The 17,720-nt window shown below is 40.9% G+C and overlaps 1 protein-coding gene across 4 annotated transcripts in view; it reads left to right on the top strand.

Moving 5' to 3' along the window:
- The window catches only part of LOC125642654 (lysosomal amino acid transporter 1 homolog), a 47,761-nt gene that overhangs the window by 5,503 nt on the left and 24,538 nt on the right, over window positions 1-17,720 (top strand). The window contains exons 2-4 of one of the 4 annotated variants that reach the window (XM_075132168.1): window positions 1,204-1,317; window positions 2,551-2,636; window positions 8,508-8,618. The gene's annotated coding sequence lies outside the window, so the exon portion shown is untranslated. Of the gene's footprint in view, window positions 1-1,203; window positions 1,318-2,550; window positions 2,637-8,507; window positions 8,619-14,661; window positions 14,777-17,720 lie in introns of those variants that run through there. The other 3 variants (XM_075132170.1, XM_075132167.1, XM_075132166.1) reach the window with 3 other exon arrangements.

The raw sequence follows: 17,720 nt of genomic DNA, 5'->3' as shown, positions 1-17,720 counted from the left end.
AAAACAAATAAGGGAGGTGTAAGTATAGAGTGAAAGGAGACCCAATGTTAACTGTTTCAAAGGTGCTCAGTATGGTCACAGATGTGAAGGTATGTGGCTCACAAAACAATCTCTATTAAGATGTGGGAACCTGTGATATAAGCTATTTAGCAGCAGCCAAACAGCTAAAATGATTATCAGATCAGATTTTTTTTTTAACTTTTTTATTTACTCAGCAATTATTAGGGGATTGAATAGAGAAATAGGGACTTCTCCATGCTCGGTCCAAATGAGATGCTAGAATTAGACTCCATGCACAGTAGATTGTGGAGATGCTCGAAATATTATCATATGTGCACTGAGGGACTCCTCAAACTTCGCTTCCCCTTTGGCATGCTCCCCCATCTGTAGGCATCACAGCATTGGTTTAGTGTGGAATATTCTCAAGTGCCTTAGGGTATGTCTACACTGTGTGCTTCCTTTGATGGCCGTGTAGCGTACATAGTCACGTAGCCCCCTTAGCATGGGTATAAATAGCAGTGTAGACTCTGAGGCTTAGGTGTTTAAAGACGCACCTGAAGGATGTGGATATGTACTCGCATACAAACCCTACACATCTCTCTATTTGTCCAACCTGTGGCTCCCTATCTACACTGCTATTTTCAGCCGTGTAGTGTCCTGCTGCCTCCCTGCTGCTGGAGCCTTTCCCTGCTGCCGGAAAGACTCCATCAGTGAGGAAAGGCACCAGCGGTGGGAAGGCAGCAGGAAAAGGCAGCCTTTCCCCATGGCCTCCCCTCTGCCCGAGCCTTTCACTGACGTGTACCTACACACTGCAGTATAGACGCTTTTCACTGTGACATGTAGCTACATGTACACTATAAACCACCAACGCTAGTATGTGGTATAGATGTGGCATAAGTAGCTTAGGAGCACAGTTGCCATTGAAAATCAACAGGACTTGTGCTCCTAAATTACTTAGGGTCTTTTGAAAAATCTCACCCTTTCCTTCTGTTCACAGATTATCTTTGTGAACATAGGAATTAGAGACTTAATTTTTCTTAAAATAAAGAAATCAGATTCTGGAACACCATGTAATAGCATTTTCTAGAAAGATCACTAGCACATTGAACCACCAAGACCCATGTAAATATTATTCATCATAGTACATGCAACATAAAAATGAAGAGACCACAAAAAGCTACCATGTCCTTCCTTTTATTACAGGCACACTTTCCACTCAATATGCAGCAGGATTGACATTTCATAAAGGGCACGAAAGCTGTCAAATCTAATAGGATGCTTGTATCCTACTGAACTGCCATAGTCACTCACAAACAGGTAAGTTCCAGTCCAGCTCACCCTCTCTTCTTGTTAATGTTCAACTGGCTTCAACATTATTCATAAATCTTTTTGTTTGTTTTCTGTGAACATTCATTTGAGTAATTTTTTGTTCTCTTGAATGTTCATGTAAAATGAATACTTGTAAGATGTATTCACATGGCAGAAATATTTAGATGGCCATCTTGAATCTCTTTGATTTTCCTCAGACTGTTTATAAAAGTTTTAATCATCCAATCAGGGAGCAGAAGCAATACCATCTGACCTTAGGGACCAATCATATACCATGAATTAAAAATAAAAACAAATGCAGAGGTGAGGCAAAATGTTCTTGAGCAACTTGTAAATTTAAATATGTTCATGCAAAGAGCCTGTTGACCAGTTTCAAAGAATGAAAAAATCAAAAGGCTTTTCACATACAATTCACAACTAGAAAAAAAGGACTAAATTTATCAAATAAATGATTCACTGTAAATAGTTTGCCCAATTTTAGAACATCCTCAGCTTTAACATTTAATTAAATAGCTTTGATCAGTTTGTCCTTTTTTGAAAGAAACTAGTAAAACTATTTGTTTTGTTATGTATTTATTAGATTTCTTGGAGTAAACATCTTGTTGGGGAAAAAAGTACATGCTATTTTGCTGTATCTGACTAACTGAACAATGATGGTGAAGAGAAATAGCCTAAATGAGTCATGTTATCTAGTACTCAGACAAAGCATTTTAATTTTAATAATGACAATGCTGACAGCTACAGGACTGCTTTAGCTCAGACTGGCTTGTAAATAATTAACCATTGTTATATAACAACTTGGGTTTTGATAGCTCTATTAATTTCACAGTCAGAGTGATGCCATTTAAAGCATGATATTTGTTACAATTAAACAAATAGCAATGATAAAAACATCAAGAATGGGGTTGTCTCCCCACAACCTAACTGGGTCCCAGAAACCTCTTGTATCACAAGAGTTAGCAAGCAAAAACAAGCAGAATACTGTAGCTTCTGTAATACAAAACACTGATGGAAATATTAAAGAAGTTGCAAATACCGCCTAATAATAATAATAATAATAATAATTTACAAGTTTGACTAATGATTAGCGAATCTCAAACAATTTTGCTTTCAGTTCAGGTAAGTAGCCGGAACCTCAAGGGGTCAAATTCTGTTCTCAGCTACCATGATATAAGGGTTCAGCCCTGCAACCATTCCTTAAGCTACTTGTCATTACTACAGGCCCGATTCTGCTGTGTGCCATCATGGACTCTCATTCAAGTCAATGGAACTGAGGACTTTAAGAACCTTGCAGCACCAGGCCCTTGGTGAGTATTCCCACTGAATCCAAGTGGATTAATTAACCCAGAAAAAGGTCCACTGACTCCAGTGTACACCTGGAGCAACTGTGAGAACATTTCCTTTGTAAAGTAAGTATCTTTTATGTGCCAAACTATTATGTAGCTCATTAAAGTACTCAGTAAAGTATTCTGCACTGGTGGACCTGGTCCTTAATCAGGCATATACCTAGTTCACCCGTTGGGAATTTTACCTGAGTGAGGACTACAGGATTAGGCTCAATACCTGTACATTCTACCTGACATAACAAAGAGATATCCAGCTTCTTTTAGGATTCAGCTCTGAGTCCTCCACATTTTTGGATGCCTCTTCCTGCTGCATTCTGTCTTGTGAGTGGAGAGAAGTCTGCACTCTGGGAACCTATGGCCTGGTCCAAAGTGGGTTGAAACTAGTAGAAAGACTCCCATTGACTTCAGTGGGCTTTAGAATAGTCTCCTGCTCTCCCAACAGACATTCCCTCCAGCAATGTTCTGGCCTAGATAAAGTAGGGCGAAATGGGGCACATAAGTGTATTAAATAATCCCTTGTTTCAATTTACCACAGGCATCTCTGGACAAAACGTTTGACTGCAAATGTTATATTTGAGAACAGAACAGTTATATTATTTCATAGATTTAAATAGATTTTGTGCAGGGTTTGAAGTTGTCCTGACAGATAAAATGTTTTACGTTAGCCTAATATTTTACCAAATTCCATATTAACTAATAAACCTCCTTTCTAACCATTCTAATGATTATTTTTGCACACTAAGTGTTGCTTACATTCCACTTAAATTACTGTCACACCACACTAATATTCTTTGACACTTTGAGAGTAGCTACTTATTTCCAGGAGACCAATCCTGCAGTCCAGACTCAGTCAAAACTCCTGATGAAGTCAATGGGAGATTTTTCCTGAGTAAAGACTAAAAAGCTAATGGATAGCGCCTGTAGCCTCCAGAAAACAGACACTGTCTCAGAGCAGTAGCCATGCAATCATAGGGTGTGCATGTGGTGCTGTCTGGAAACCTTATTTAGCAGCAATAAACAAATCACATTATTAGTCTGTCGTGCTTGAAACAGCTCATCTGCATCACAAAAGACAACATCTGCTATGTACCTAGGTCCAGTACAGTTGATAAAGTAAATCAGAAGTAGAAAAAGTTTGCACACTCAATTTCTTTATGCCTGATTTCATTGTAGAGAGTGTTGTAGCTTGCTCATCCTTAACTGAAACAAAAGCCATTGTCAGTACATACAATGTAGTCCTTTATGGACTCAGCAAATTTTCCCTATCATTAATGCACAAACTGCGATTTTAACTAGTCAGTTTTGTATATATATTTGGGGGATCAGATTACATATTTTAATTATCCAGCTGCATAGTTTGTTGATTGAGCTGCATATCTTAATAACTTGGAATAATAGATTTCCACGCACATTGTTACCTACATATAGTGCTTCACTAATTGAGCTGCATGCTTTATGAACTGTGCTAATTGAACTGTATAACTCAGTTGCTGGATTCTTATATACTGTACTGAGCTGATCAAACTTCACTGAGTAGTTGGATTTGTGCAATTTGAGCTGTGTGCTTTACAAATTGAGTATTTTACTAGTTCAGCTGCATTCTTCACTTCTTGGATTGTTGCATACTTTTCCATCCTTAATGTACTCACATGGGTTGAAACCTGTACCAAAGACCACTTGCCTTAAGCAAGGACCTTTGGACTGGTATCCAGTAAAAATTTATTCAACCTTTGCTGGCTCCTCGTGTGGAAGCTTAAGAGCAATTTCACTGTAATACTGTCATAACCATACAGCTAAGAGTAGCTTAGAATTCCTCCTTACCTGTAAGGGGCTAAGAAGCTCAGATAACTTGTTTGGCACCTGACCAAAAGGACCAATGGGGAAAGAAGATACTTTCAAATCTTGGGTGGGGGGAAGGCTTTGTTGTGGGTGTTCTCTTGGGAAGCAGAGAAGCATCAGGTCAGAAAATTCCTTTTCCGATAAACCATCCTAAAAGTCTTTCATATTACAAAAATTGTAAGTAAAAGCCAGGCAAGGTGTGTTAGATTATCTTTTGTTTTGCTTGTGAATTTTTCCTTTGCTGGAAGGAAGTTTATTCCTGTTTTTTGTAACTTTGAAACTAAGCCTAGAGGAAGGTCTGCTGTGTTTTTGAATCTTTTGTTACCCTGTAAAGTTATTTTCCATCCTAATTTTACAGAGGTGATTTTTAACTTTTTTTTTTTTAAATAAAATCCTTCTTTTAAGAACCTGACTGATTTCTCTATTGTCCTAAGACCCAGGGGTTTGGGTCTGTCATCACTTTGTAACCAGTTGGTTAGGATATTATTCTCAAGCCTCCCCAGGAAAGGGGGTGTAAGGCTTGGGGGGATATTTTGGGGGAATAGGAACTCCAAGTGGTCCTTTCCCTGATTCTTTGTTAAATCACTTGGTGGTGGCAGCGTACCCTCCAAGGGCAAAGAATTTGTGCCTTGGGGAAGTTTTAATCTAAGCTGATAGAAATAAGCTTAGGAGGTCTTTCATGCAGGTCCCCACATGTGTACCCTAGAGTTCAGAGTTGGGAGGGAACCCTGAAAAATATGTAGGGCAGTTGTTCCCAAATTGTGGTCCATAGAGAACTATGTGCTCACATGGCACTGATTCCACCTCCTTGTTTCCAGCTGCTTCAACAGGTGCTTAGGCTTTTCTCTGTGAAGAAGAGCAAGAAGTCTTGTAAGAGCACTTGGAAACAAGGAGAAGGAGCCAGCCTAGATATTTAACTAAGAAATCCTGATGCTCTCAGCTACACAGATGTAAAGGCTCAGTCTGTTGGGGGCTGTGGTTGTTACAGAGGAGGAATTCAGGAAATGAGCTGTCTGGGGAAAAGACTGTCTCATTACCTGTTTTTGAACAGCACCCAGCACAATACTCTCATTCTGATTAGGGCCTTTAAATACTACCGTAACGTAAGTGATTAATCATAAGAATTGCCCTCCAGAACTGGTGGTACCAACCACACAGGATATTAAGGTACGTATATCAATATCGATATTACAGAAGTAACAATACAGGAATTTTCCTAACTTTTTCAAAAGATAAGGGGGGAGAGAGAAAAGCAATAAGTGTCTATAACATGCTATGTGAGTATATGTGTCTTTCTCTCTGTCCTTCCACAGCCACCCTCTTCTGGATACAATGTCTAAAAGTGTGTGAAATAGTTGCTCTCTGCTGATTAAACAATTAAATATTTAATTTAAATATACATGCTATAGTAGTGGTGATTAAAACGTGAGCCCACATTGCCCTCGAGTGGCAATCTATCCTGGCTATAGTGCCTAATTATTAAGCTGCAGCCACTAGAGAGCAAAATGATCTCACAATTTGGAGATGCCCCTGCAATACGGTAGATCTCTAGCCCCTAGCAGGTGCAGTTACTAATATACTATGCAAGTACAAATGTTTCACATAGGACAGCTGGCAGACAGTAGTTTTCAAACAGACAGAACGATAATTTAGGGCAAAGTTCTTCTCAAAACTAGATATGTATCAGCACACACTTAAGCCATAGAGTTCCACTGATCTCAGGAGGAATTGTGCATATGAAACAAACATGCATTACCAATTTCTATTTATGTAGTTCTACAGGGGAGCATGGTGTTTTAAGGACAAATAAGAAGAAAATTTCTTCCCTGAAGAATTATAATTTAAATTGGAGCACCAAAAACAAATTATGGTAACATTTACTTAGTGGTTCGGGGAAGGCAGACATTAAAAAATAAAGGGAGAAGGAAAATATCTCTTGAAGAGAAATTATTTACCTGAATTCAGATCAGATACAATGTGGCTATGTAGCTTCCTTTCTGGTACAGATTTTTGCTTGCTAGTTTTGCAGTAGAAGACTTCAGTACAGATAAAAGATCCTCACAGTTTAGAGGATTGTGTTATTATTAATTATTATTATTATTATTATTATGGAGGTACAGTCGCGACGTGCTAGCTAAGGGTACATTGATATTCTATTGTAAGCCTTATTTTGACATCACCCCGTCTAACTTTTGATTTGAGTAAAAAAATTGTGAACGTAACTGTGTGGAATATAGGTTGGGAGAACAGGTTTTACAGACAGTTCCATAATCCTAGGATACCTAGTTTTCACACACAATTTAATCATAAACTAGCACTTTTCAAAAGGTTATTTTAGTATTTCATGAATTTTTTTCTGCATTTTCTCAGCCCAGAATACAGTTTTAATACTTGTCTCCCCTCCCATTGGTATTTGCATTGCTTGGTGTAGACACTCCAAAATAAGTTACTGAGCTTTAAAAAGAGAGAAATAACAAATTATCATAATTAAACAGGTCTCTTTCACATGAACTGCCACTGGCCTATAAAGAGATAAATGCCAGTTAATAATCTCTACCACCTCCTCAATTCTATCCAGAATGGGCCCCAGCTTCACCAAGAATCCATGATTCCCAAACATCTCCAGTCTTTGTTATTTCCTCTTTCCATGCCCTTTTTGCTGCATCCTGGCTAATCCTATCACCTCCATCCCACCAAAATGTCACACAGCTACTAGTGAGTACTCCAATACAAATAAGACTCATTGAACTTTCACAATATATAGCAGAGAATCAATTTTTTTCTTGTAAATTAAAAATGCAAACCAATAATCTCTATTATATAAACCAACATCTGGTCCTTTGTGTTCACAATATGATTCTGTAGTTCTTTCCCACAAGGTTTGAATTTATCGAGTACTGAAGCATACACATTGCATAAAAATCAAGAAATAGCAAATTGAATGTTCACCTTTCATGCTCAGCTCTGCAGTAAAAACGATTCAATTTCGCTGTCAAATACATTAGGGAGAAAAAGTACAAAATAGAGATAAATCAGATTAACACTTTCAAAGATAAATGGTATTTCAACCAAATTTAATCTTGCATTGGCAAAGTGCAAACTCATTTCAAAACATCTACTGTACATGGGATACTCAGCAGAGAACTAGTTATAATCATTTTGTAATTGCATTAGTGTGGGGAGGTTTTCAGCTAGACCAGAGGTGGGCAAGCTACAGCCCACGGGCCACATCCAGCCCACGGGACCATCCTGCCTGGCCCTTGAGCTCCTGGCTGGGGAGGCTAGCCCCTGGCCCCTCCCCTGATGTCCCCCGTCCCCGCAGCTATGCCGCCACGCGGGCAGCGGGGCTGTGAGCTCCTGCTGCTCTGAGCAGCATGGTAATGGGGCAGTGGTGGTGTGCGCATGGCAATGAGGGGGTTGGGTAGGGGGCCCCAGGGGGCAGATAGGGGACAAGGAGCGGTTGGATGGGGCAGAGGTTCTGCGGCAGTTGGGGACGGGGAACGGGGGGGGTTGGATGGGAGTCCCGGGGGGCCTATCAGGGGGTGGGTGGGGTGGATAGGGGCCAGGGGGCAGTCAGGGGACAGGGAGCAGGTGGGTTGGATAGGGGGTGGGATTCCGGGGGAGGGGGGGAGTTTGGGGCAGGGGGTCCTGGGAGGGAGCGGTCAGGAGACAAGGAGCAGGTGGGGTTGGATGGGTCGGGGGTTCAGAGGGGGACAGTCAGGGGGCGGGAAGTGGGAGGGGGTGAACAGGGGGCAGGGGCCAGGCTGTTTGGTGGCACAGCCTTCCCTACCTGGCCCTCCATACATACACCCCGATATGGCCCGTGGGCCAAAAAGTTTGCCCACCCCTGAGCTAGACTCATGGGGCAATGGAGCAATTTAGATCTGAGGTTAGGAGCTGGAATTCCAGTATCCAGTCCAATTGAGTTTAACCATAAAAGTTGTTTATTCCTTCTGCTCAAGCTAGTTTACCCCTCTGCTCTTCACTTAACAGAAAATGACTCTCCATGATTCTTGCTTGTCAAAAAGAACAAGAGTAAAGGAAGAGAGCTGGAAAGGAGATAAAAATTATACAAACTAGAAGCCTGATACTAACCGTTTCCAGGTAAGCTACTCTGAGGTCCTGGATCCCAATCCAGCAGAGCACTTAAAAGTTTAACTATGTGAGTATTAATCCCACTGAATTCTATACTATGCACAAGCCTGATCCACTACTCATTGAAATGGATAGGAGTATGCCCATAGGCTGCAGTGGGCTTCAGATTGAGACACACGTGCTTAAAGTTAAACATATGTACACGTGCTTCACTAGATCAGGATCCTCATGCTCAACACCTGTCAAGATAAGGCCCCATGACAGTATAAATAGGGATTATGAGTTAAATTCATTGCTTACATAACTGAACGCTGCCTCATTGAAGTCAAAGACATGCATATAACCTATTGACTTTAGTAGGGTTATACAAGAGAAGCTGGCTCAATATTTTTAGGGTTAAATCTGATGAAACACAGCTTTGAACTCCATCTTTAAATCTCTTGGGTTTAAATTTAGTTTTAAATCCAAATTCCAAACTTTTATTAATTCTTGCCAGTAGCTCTGCTTAGTCCAATAAGCTTTGCCAACTCTTGCAACTCTGGCAGCAGGTAGGCTAGGTAAAGATGGCACCGTCTTCTAAATAATTTCAAATATCAATTCCATTTTCTCCTACCACATAAATTCAAAATATTTTAATTGTAACAATATCACTGCCTTTTTCCCAGGGTTGGAAAAAAGAACATATCAAAATTATGTTGGCATTATTTCACCTTTAAAAAGTGATAAGCCCCATTGTGTATATAATGTCTCTTTGAGGCTGGTAACTACAGCACCTCTGCTCTGTGCTACCTATACAAAAGTTAACATGTCATGCAAACACAGACAATGAAGATATTTTATTTTTTAATATCAAGGCAACAAAGACATTCATAAATGTTAAATCCCTCGAACTAATGTATAATTCATTCTGTGATGTGACAGTTGAACAAAATTCAGGTTTCAGAGTAACAGCCGTATTAGTCTGTATTCGCAAAAAGAAAAGGAGTACTTGTGGCACCTTAGAGACTAACCAATTTATTTGAGCATAAGCTGTAGCTCACGAAAGGTGCCACAAGTACTCCTTTTCTTTTTGAACAAAATTGTATCTATAAATATATAATGTTGTACAGTACTTTTTTTAAAATGTAGTTTATAAAATAATTGGCTTTCATTCACCAGATCATCTTCTCCTTATACATTTTTTTTCAGTGGACATCAGGAATTGCAGTTCATGACTCAAGAGATACGTACATTTTCAAGCCTGAGTAAACTGGCCCCTGGTAATGTTTTACTACACAAACAATGGAATAGCAAAAGAACTGAAAATCTACAATTACCAGTACACTTACCTCTGACTTGGGCTGTGAGACCTGGGCATTAGAGCTGTATGGATATTTCAACTAGAATCATCAAAATACTCTAAATATTCCTTGGATTGAGTGTGAACTGTTTCCAGAATCTGTCACTGGTTTGCTCAAATTTTGTTTGGGTTCATGAACTGCTTGTAGAGGTATATTGCTAAATGTTTTGCTCTCTCTTATTGTCTGTATGTTTTATCAGACTACTGTTTGCAATGTAGTTCAAGTTCAATCCTGGTTCTTTCAGGCTGGTCACATATGGAAATTCACATGCTAGAAGTCATAAGGGTCTTGATTTTCTGAAGTGCTGAGCACCTATAAATCAAACTGCAGTTAATACGAGCTGCAGGTACTCAGCACTTGTGAAAACAAGGCTTGTGGTTCCTATTGGTTGGGCCTTGTGCTCAGAAGGATCAGCCAGTTCTGCAGAGGACATTTTCAGCCGATTTCTCAGGGGAAAGTGGGAGGCTGACAAAAGCTTATGCTCAAATAAATTTGTTAGTCTCTAAAGTGCCACAAGTACTCCTTTTCTTTTTGCGGATACAAACTAACATGGCTGCTACTCTGAAACCTGCATTTAAATTGAGTATCATGAATCAGCTGGAAAACTCAGAAGAACAACAATTTCTCCTGATATCTTTATCTGTTCAGCTGTCAATAGCCTATCATCTTCTCTAACTCCCCTCATTCCTGGGCATAATGTCATTATTATTTATACTTTGGCCCACAGAACAATTTTAATCCAGTTTTACAAGGTGTGTTGTATTTCCCTGAGCTCCAAAGTCTGTAGCTGCATCACTGCTGAAACCCAACCCATTTCTGGTTTTGGCAAACCAGAGTGAATCCATGCAAACCCAAATTTTGCCTATGGATTTACTATAGGATTTGATCATTGGATAATTCAAACTTCAAACCCTGCAAATTGTATTTCACATACTAATTTGCAAACATCTTTTAAGTGGAATTTGAAAGGGTGCAAAGACCAGCTGGGCAACACCAGGCATAATAGGCTCTCAGTGAGAATTCCATACAGACAGAGCATACAGGACTCAGACCCTTTGTAAGGAATGACTGAAGTAAGATCCAAATAGACCAGATATATTAAAAGCAGAGCTGGTAGCCCTGCCTATAGTTAAGGTTGCCCAACACTTTCCATTAAAAGGCCCTGCATTCATGTGCTTTTGATTGTGCCAAACTTAAACTAATTATGTTTAATCAGATTAGTATAAAATAATTAGTTTCATATGGTAAGGAATCCCATGACTTTTTGTGAGAAAGGGTATATAAATGTTAGTATTATAATACAAACTCAAGAGATTCAAGGCATATGGACATAATGTCATATACATGTCATTTTGATGGTGAAATGTAGATCATTTTAGCTTGGAAAATGGTGTCCTATATCTTTAAAACTGAAATTGAAATAATGCCTCCCTTTTTAACTAACTATACTGACACTAGAGATGGCCAAAAAATTTTAATTAAAACGTTTTTTGCTGGTATATGGCTTTTTGATTAAATGGAAATATTCACCAAAAAAATCCATTTAATCAAAAAGAACTCAGGTTTTTGTGAAAACTTGAAAATAGATTTTTTTTTGGTTGTTGAACACTTTAAAAAAATCCATTTTTTGTAGGGGAAAATGATTTCCTGACCAGCTCTGACATAAGTAATCATCATATAGGAACTTAGGAAGGATGATACAGGGGCTAGGATGCTAGCCTAGAATTTAAGAGACCCATGTTCAATAGTGCACCACACAGTCACTTAGTTTCTTGTGCCCCATTTCCCCATCTTTAAAATCGGGATAATAGCATTTCCCTATATCAGAAGGGTGTTGTGAAGAAAAAGACAGTAGGGCATTCAGCTACTATGGTAATGGATGCTATATTAGTGTTTTAGGTAGGTTGTTGTAAGGCACATAAACTATTCCTTCTACAAGTCTAATTCCTATTGTACATGTATAAGAAGCTGTCTGCTTTTGCCAGTCAGCAACAGATGAGTCTCATAGACATAAACAGGGGAAATTTACAGTGCCAGGCAAAGTCTGCTCAGCTGCCAAAAACAACAGTGAATCATTGGTTGAGCCGCAATTAAACCAGAACAATAGACCCAAAAGCCTATCTTTATGCATTTTCCCAACCGTATACTGATTATCCAAGCCTCAAACAATATAGATATAAAGACTCTCAATGAAAATAGAAAGTAAAAGTTTATTAAACATTCAGTATCTTATATAATACTCTTCCCTATTAAAATATTTTTTAAATATTCATCTTTACAACACACCTCTTATGAAGATCACAGGATTGTACATTAGACTGTTTAGTATCTTGGCTCATAGTCTCTGTGCTGTTATTAGAGAAATGCTAAGGTAGCATTTAAGAGTAGCCAGTAACATGTAAAGTATAGCAGACACCACTAAGTGTCAGCAATATAAAGTACAGGCTCTAAAGACATCAGAAATGTCACCACAGTATTCAGAGGGCATAGCAACCATGAAAAATCCCAGTACATTTTTATTTCTCTCGTTTGGTGGATTCACTGCTTGTGAAAGGTGTTAGACTGACAGCCTTGGAAACTGTAGCCCTCTGTGTATCCTCAGGGAAGAGAAAGTACAGTCCAGATTTGGAAAGACCACACCAAGTTCATCCCTAGAGTAAATAGGTGCAACTTCCTCCTTATACCAAGGCTGATCATCCGCCTCTAGGAATGAGAAAGTAGTGCAGTCCCCTTTCCCATTCATTGCTTGGCCTTTCTACTGACACAGCCAGGAAGGGTGTCAATTAGTACCAACTGTGGTGACGGTGTTAGGTATAGACATCTGTTCTCTGGGAACTGAACTCAGATCATCAAACTATCAAATGTTACAAATTTAATTTTAGTATCCATTGCTAGTCAAAAACATGCAATGAACTGTTATTTATGTGTGACAGTACTATTTACCAGATTAGGATAGATGGATGGTATGAAACTTCTCTCTCTCTCTCTCTCTTCTAGTTGAGCTGTAACAACTACTCCTTCAGCTCACTTGTCCAGGGCAGAATAACCAAATGCAACTTAATTTGCCACATTTTGAGGCCAAATGTGCGAGGTTATTTTATGATATTTGTATGCAGCCATTGCAGTACAACAAGTAATTTGCATGAAGTATCCATCATTTCCTGTCCTGATTTAATAAAGCATCCCTATTCAGAAAAGCATGTGCTTCAGCACTGTTATTAATCAGAGCCTCAAACAGTTGTAAAAATCGCAGAGTACTTTCCAGCTTCTCCAGTAAGGCAAAGCACTTGTTTCTAGACCTTTAGGTTCATGGGACATTGGACCTTAAACCTGTCAGTGGTTCAAGATTTGAAGTTATTTTTTAAAACTGGCAGCTGTTTGAACATGGCTCAGGGTTTTGCAATAAGTCATAGTGGAGATAGATTAACGAGCAAAGTGCAAGTGAGGCAGTCAGTGGTGCATGATAAATGTGATTTATCACAAGGGTTTGCAGTTTATCGCGTTGATATCACCCCATAAAAAGTATGTGGTAAAATATATATTCCATCCAGCAGAGGGCAGTACTAGAAACCAAATCATTACAAATTCATTTATGACTAGGTGATAGCGTAAAGTTATTTGGCATACATACTATACTGACAGCTTGTGCCATACGCTCTCAAAGAAACTGCGGAACCACCTGATCAAAAAAAGCACGCTAAGAAGTGAGTTGTAGCTCATGAAAGCTTATGCTCAAATAAATTGGTTAGTCTCTAAGGTGCCACAAGTACTCCTTTTCTTTTTGTAGAAGTCAGGGAGTGGCCTACTCCTACAAATTGTTCAGAATATGCTAAGCACCAAAAAAGTTAAAAATAAATAAATAAAAGGTTAGATATTCAGACCTTGGCAGCTGAAAGTGTCATAAGCCACTGAGTAGAAACCGTAAAGCACAAATCAGCTGGAGATGAAAATCCTTTCTCTTGTCCTCTGCCACTGATGTAAGCGGTTAAGTGTGGCAATAGGAAATGAAATTACAGTGTTCCACCGTAGAGACTAACCAATTTATTTGAGCATAAGCTTTCGTAAGCTACAGCTCACTTCATCTGATGCATGTCAGTATGCATCCGATGAAGTGAGCTGTAGCTCAGGAAAGCTTATGCTCAAATAAATTGGTTAGTCTCTAAGGTGCCACAAGTCCTCCTTTTCTTTTTGCGGATACAGACTAACGCGGCTGTTACTCTGAAACCTGTCATAGTGTTCCACGTTACTGGTATACTTCTGTGTGTGGGTCTGTTGACTCAGGGTGTGTACGGATACCTCTCTTGTGAGTGTATGCCACGTGTCTATGGAATGTGTCTGTGGCAACTGGTGTATCAGGGCCGCCCAGGGACTCTAGTAGTGTATGTTGTCGCTACATGTGTATTATGAGTCAGTGCCTATGGGTATGTTTTCTATAGGTCTGTTTATGTTGGGTTACAATGTGTGATGTCAGTAGGTTGGTGTATGTGACAGAGTTCATGGCTGTGGGTGGTGCCAATGAGCACAGCTGTGTGTGTACTGTCTGTATGCCAATTGTGTGGTTCCCTCTGGGTGGACACTGCGTCAGCGAGTGTCTGCGTTGTGTGCCGAGTCGGTGTGCTCGCCCTGTGATGGGCAGATACCCCCCGCTGCCTGCAGAGGGCGCCCTGGCTCCGCTCCGGCCGCCGCTGCTCTCCGCTGCCCGGGCCCGCGACTGGGCGGGGCCGGGGGAGCGGCCTGTGGGCCGGGCCGGGCCGGATGGCGGGACGCTGGGGAAGGCGCTGGACTGGGCCGGGCGCTGCCGCCGCGGAGCTGGGGCGGCAGAGGCAGGTTCGCGCTCGCCTGCTGCGTGCGGAGGCGAGGGGCTGGAGGGAGGCCGGAGACAGGGACCCCGTTCTTCTGGGGCTCGGCTGGAGGGAGCCGCGCAGGGCTTGTGGGGCTGCGCTGGGGCTTGGGCGGCAGAGGGACCCTCCCCGCGCTGGGCTGGGTGGTTACGAGGCCGGAGTCCCCGTCTCGGCAGTGGGGTCCGTTGCGGGGCCGGGATTCCCGTGTAGGCGGGGAGGGGGGTAGCCCCAGGGATCCCTGCTCTTGTATTGTGCTTTCGGGGTTCACTTCCTCCCCTCCCTCTCCACAGGGACTTTTTGCCCCCGGAAGGGACCTTCTGGTGAGCTAGGTAGCAGGCAGAGACCTGTGAGATTCAGCCTGGGACTGGGGATTCTCCCTCCCTTTGCCTGAAGGAAGCTGGGTAGCTATTGCCGGGTTGGTGCCTTGCCCTCCTCTTGGGTTTGTTTTCCCTCCCTCAAACAGCTCCACTTTGATCTCCCTTTGGCCCTGGCCATTCATGTCTGCCTCATACCTTTCTTTGGCCTCGGTGCTGTAAATTCAGCGGATCGCATTTACAGAGGGCACCGAATAAATACTGAAGGGAGGAGTAGCAAATACACATGGGGGCAGAGCAAACTGAAGGAGAGTTCATGAACTAAATATAAAGTTCTGGCCCTTCTCCCACACAGGAAATAGAGAGAGCTCTGGTGTGAAGTGTGTGCAACAGAATAACAGCAGCATCCAGATTAAAGTTAAATTATGTTCATTTGCTGGCTTTAAATACATCCTCATTACTTTTTTCTTCTTCTGACCCAATACTGTAGTTGCCTCGGGGAAGATATGGGCTCAGGATTAGGAGAATGATATTGTTTGAGTGGGATCACAATACAAAAAAGTTTAATAACCACCTCCATACATTTTTATGCCAGTTCCCCCTGTGGCACCTTCAAAGAATTCCAGTTCTTCTAAAGACTGGGAAAGGGCCTCTGGGATGGATTTTGGCAGCTTGTGTTTGACCTACACCCAGCGTTCTCAGTCTGTCAATGTACCTGTGAGATGGCTATTTAGCTCACATGCTACTACTGCTCACCTTGCTCCTGGATGGCTTGTCCCCTTTCAAAAATTGACTTTATTTCTCCAGCTGAATTTTACCAGGATAAACTGGGAGCTCCCTATTGAAAAAAATTAGTTTTTTTTCCCTCAAATGTGATATACATATTTGATTGTTGATCCTAAAGAGACAATCACCCATGCTGAGAGCATGCAACCAGTAAAAGGATTATTTAAAGAAAATAGGAACATGAGAGTTGTAGGAGTAAAATAGGAGGATCAAGTGAATGAAATAAGTTGTAAGTCTTATCACATAGACTAGTTCCACTGATTTTGTTAGGAATACGTAAATACAAATACTGCACAACTGATTTTTCCCTTCCAAAATCTCAAGCTGGATTTAATTAATATTATTATTTGAAACTGAGGGGGGGGACGACGACGACCACTTTCAAACACATAAATTCATAGTCAGGCACCTGTAAGGGAGTCTTATTGCTTGGTATCCAAGAAGAGAGGCACTCAAAACTCAGTGGCCACTTGTGAAAATTTGCCTGCCTGCAGCTTTCCCAAGGAGAGACAGGAGGTTTATGGCAGATCTCCTGAGTCCTAATACAGCCGCTTTACTACAAGGCCTGCCTTCCTCTCCTCAATATGATCTTAGGGCTTGTCTACCTAGGGAAGTTTTCTGGGATAAGGTAGGGTGGGAATTTAAAGCACAGTAGCTCTTCTGATCAATTTCCTCATGTAGACAAGCCCTTATTACAAGTCTTTCTGAGATCTGAGTACTGTGTTCTAAGTCATTCATTATGGTAGAAACAGCATGTAATTGAGAATAATTTTTCCAAGGACTTAATGGCAGTAACTACAGTATGTATAGTAATCTCAAAAGAAAAGCCAGTAAAATATCTAGAGGAAAAAAAATTTTTAACCCTCTTACAGAAATACTGGGTTGTGCACGTAAAGAGTTGTGATGAAAGCAAAAGATAGATGCCTCCTTACATTTTCTTTTCCTTTTATTATCACTGGTGACTCAGACAACACATTTTTCTCTTTCTGTTGTACCTATCGTCTTATCCTCTTGTCTCTCCTCAGGGAACGTAGTCAGTTTTGAGGAACCTAATTGAAAAAAAGTAACCTCATGAGCTTTAAGAAGTTGTTGGAAAAAATTTAAAATTTCTGTGCAGAAGGGACAAAAAGGTGTATTAGCTTCCTCAAGTGGATTAAACTGGTCTGAGCCCAGGAAATCCTGCAATATTCCACCATCATTAATAGATATGAGAATTTGTTCATTACAGTGCATTTCCCAATGCAACACTGAACTGAGTTAAAACAACCCCAGAAAGGAACAAAAGGACACTCACCTGGTCTAGGAATAGCATGATCCCAGCAGCAACAGAAGAATGTGGGTTTTAAGCCTTCCCCAGAACTTTGTCATAGGGAATAGGGCTGGGTGGATAGCATACAGAGGTCCCAGCATCTAACAGAGCTGATGATTTTGTCATCATGACTTTTAGAGTTGCAAAGCACTGTGCAAAATTACTCCAATAGCTGGAGCTTTAAGAGAAACAAGCAATTATTGCAACACTTACAACGAATTCACAGGAGTTGCCAACACTGAAGGTAGGGTACCACATAAATGTTAAGTAAAAATAATCCCAAAATAACCACATGCCTTATATGTGTTGTGTGGCAAGAGGCCAAAGACAAGGATTTCATTCATGGGAAGCGTTTGGAGCCCATGTAGTCTGCACCAGCTTTTGAAGTGTTTGGTTTTCTGTAATGGCTGCAGGTTTGTTTGTTTATTTGGGGGTGGGGGGCAGGGGCAGCATGGTGGAAGAGGGTAGGTTAACCTACAATGAAGTCAGGTGACTGAGTCCTTATTAGCTTGCTTATACTG

The sequence above is a fragment of the Caretta caretta genome, chromosome 9 (assembly GCF_965140235.1).
Source record: "Caretta caretta isolate rCarCar2 chromosome 9, rCarCar1.hap1, whole genome shotgun sequence".
Classification (NCBI taxonomy): Eukaryota; Metazoa; Chordata; order Testudines; family Cheloniidae; genus Caretta; species Caretta caretta.
This window is presented reverse-complemented; position numbering and strand designations above follow the sequence as displayed.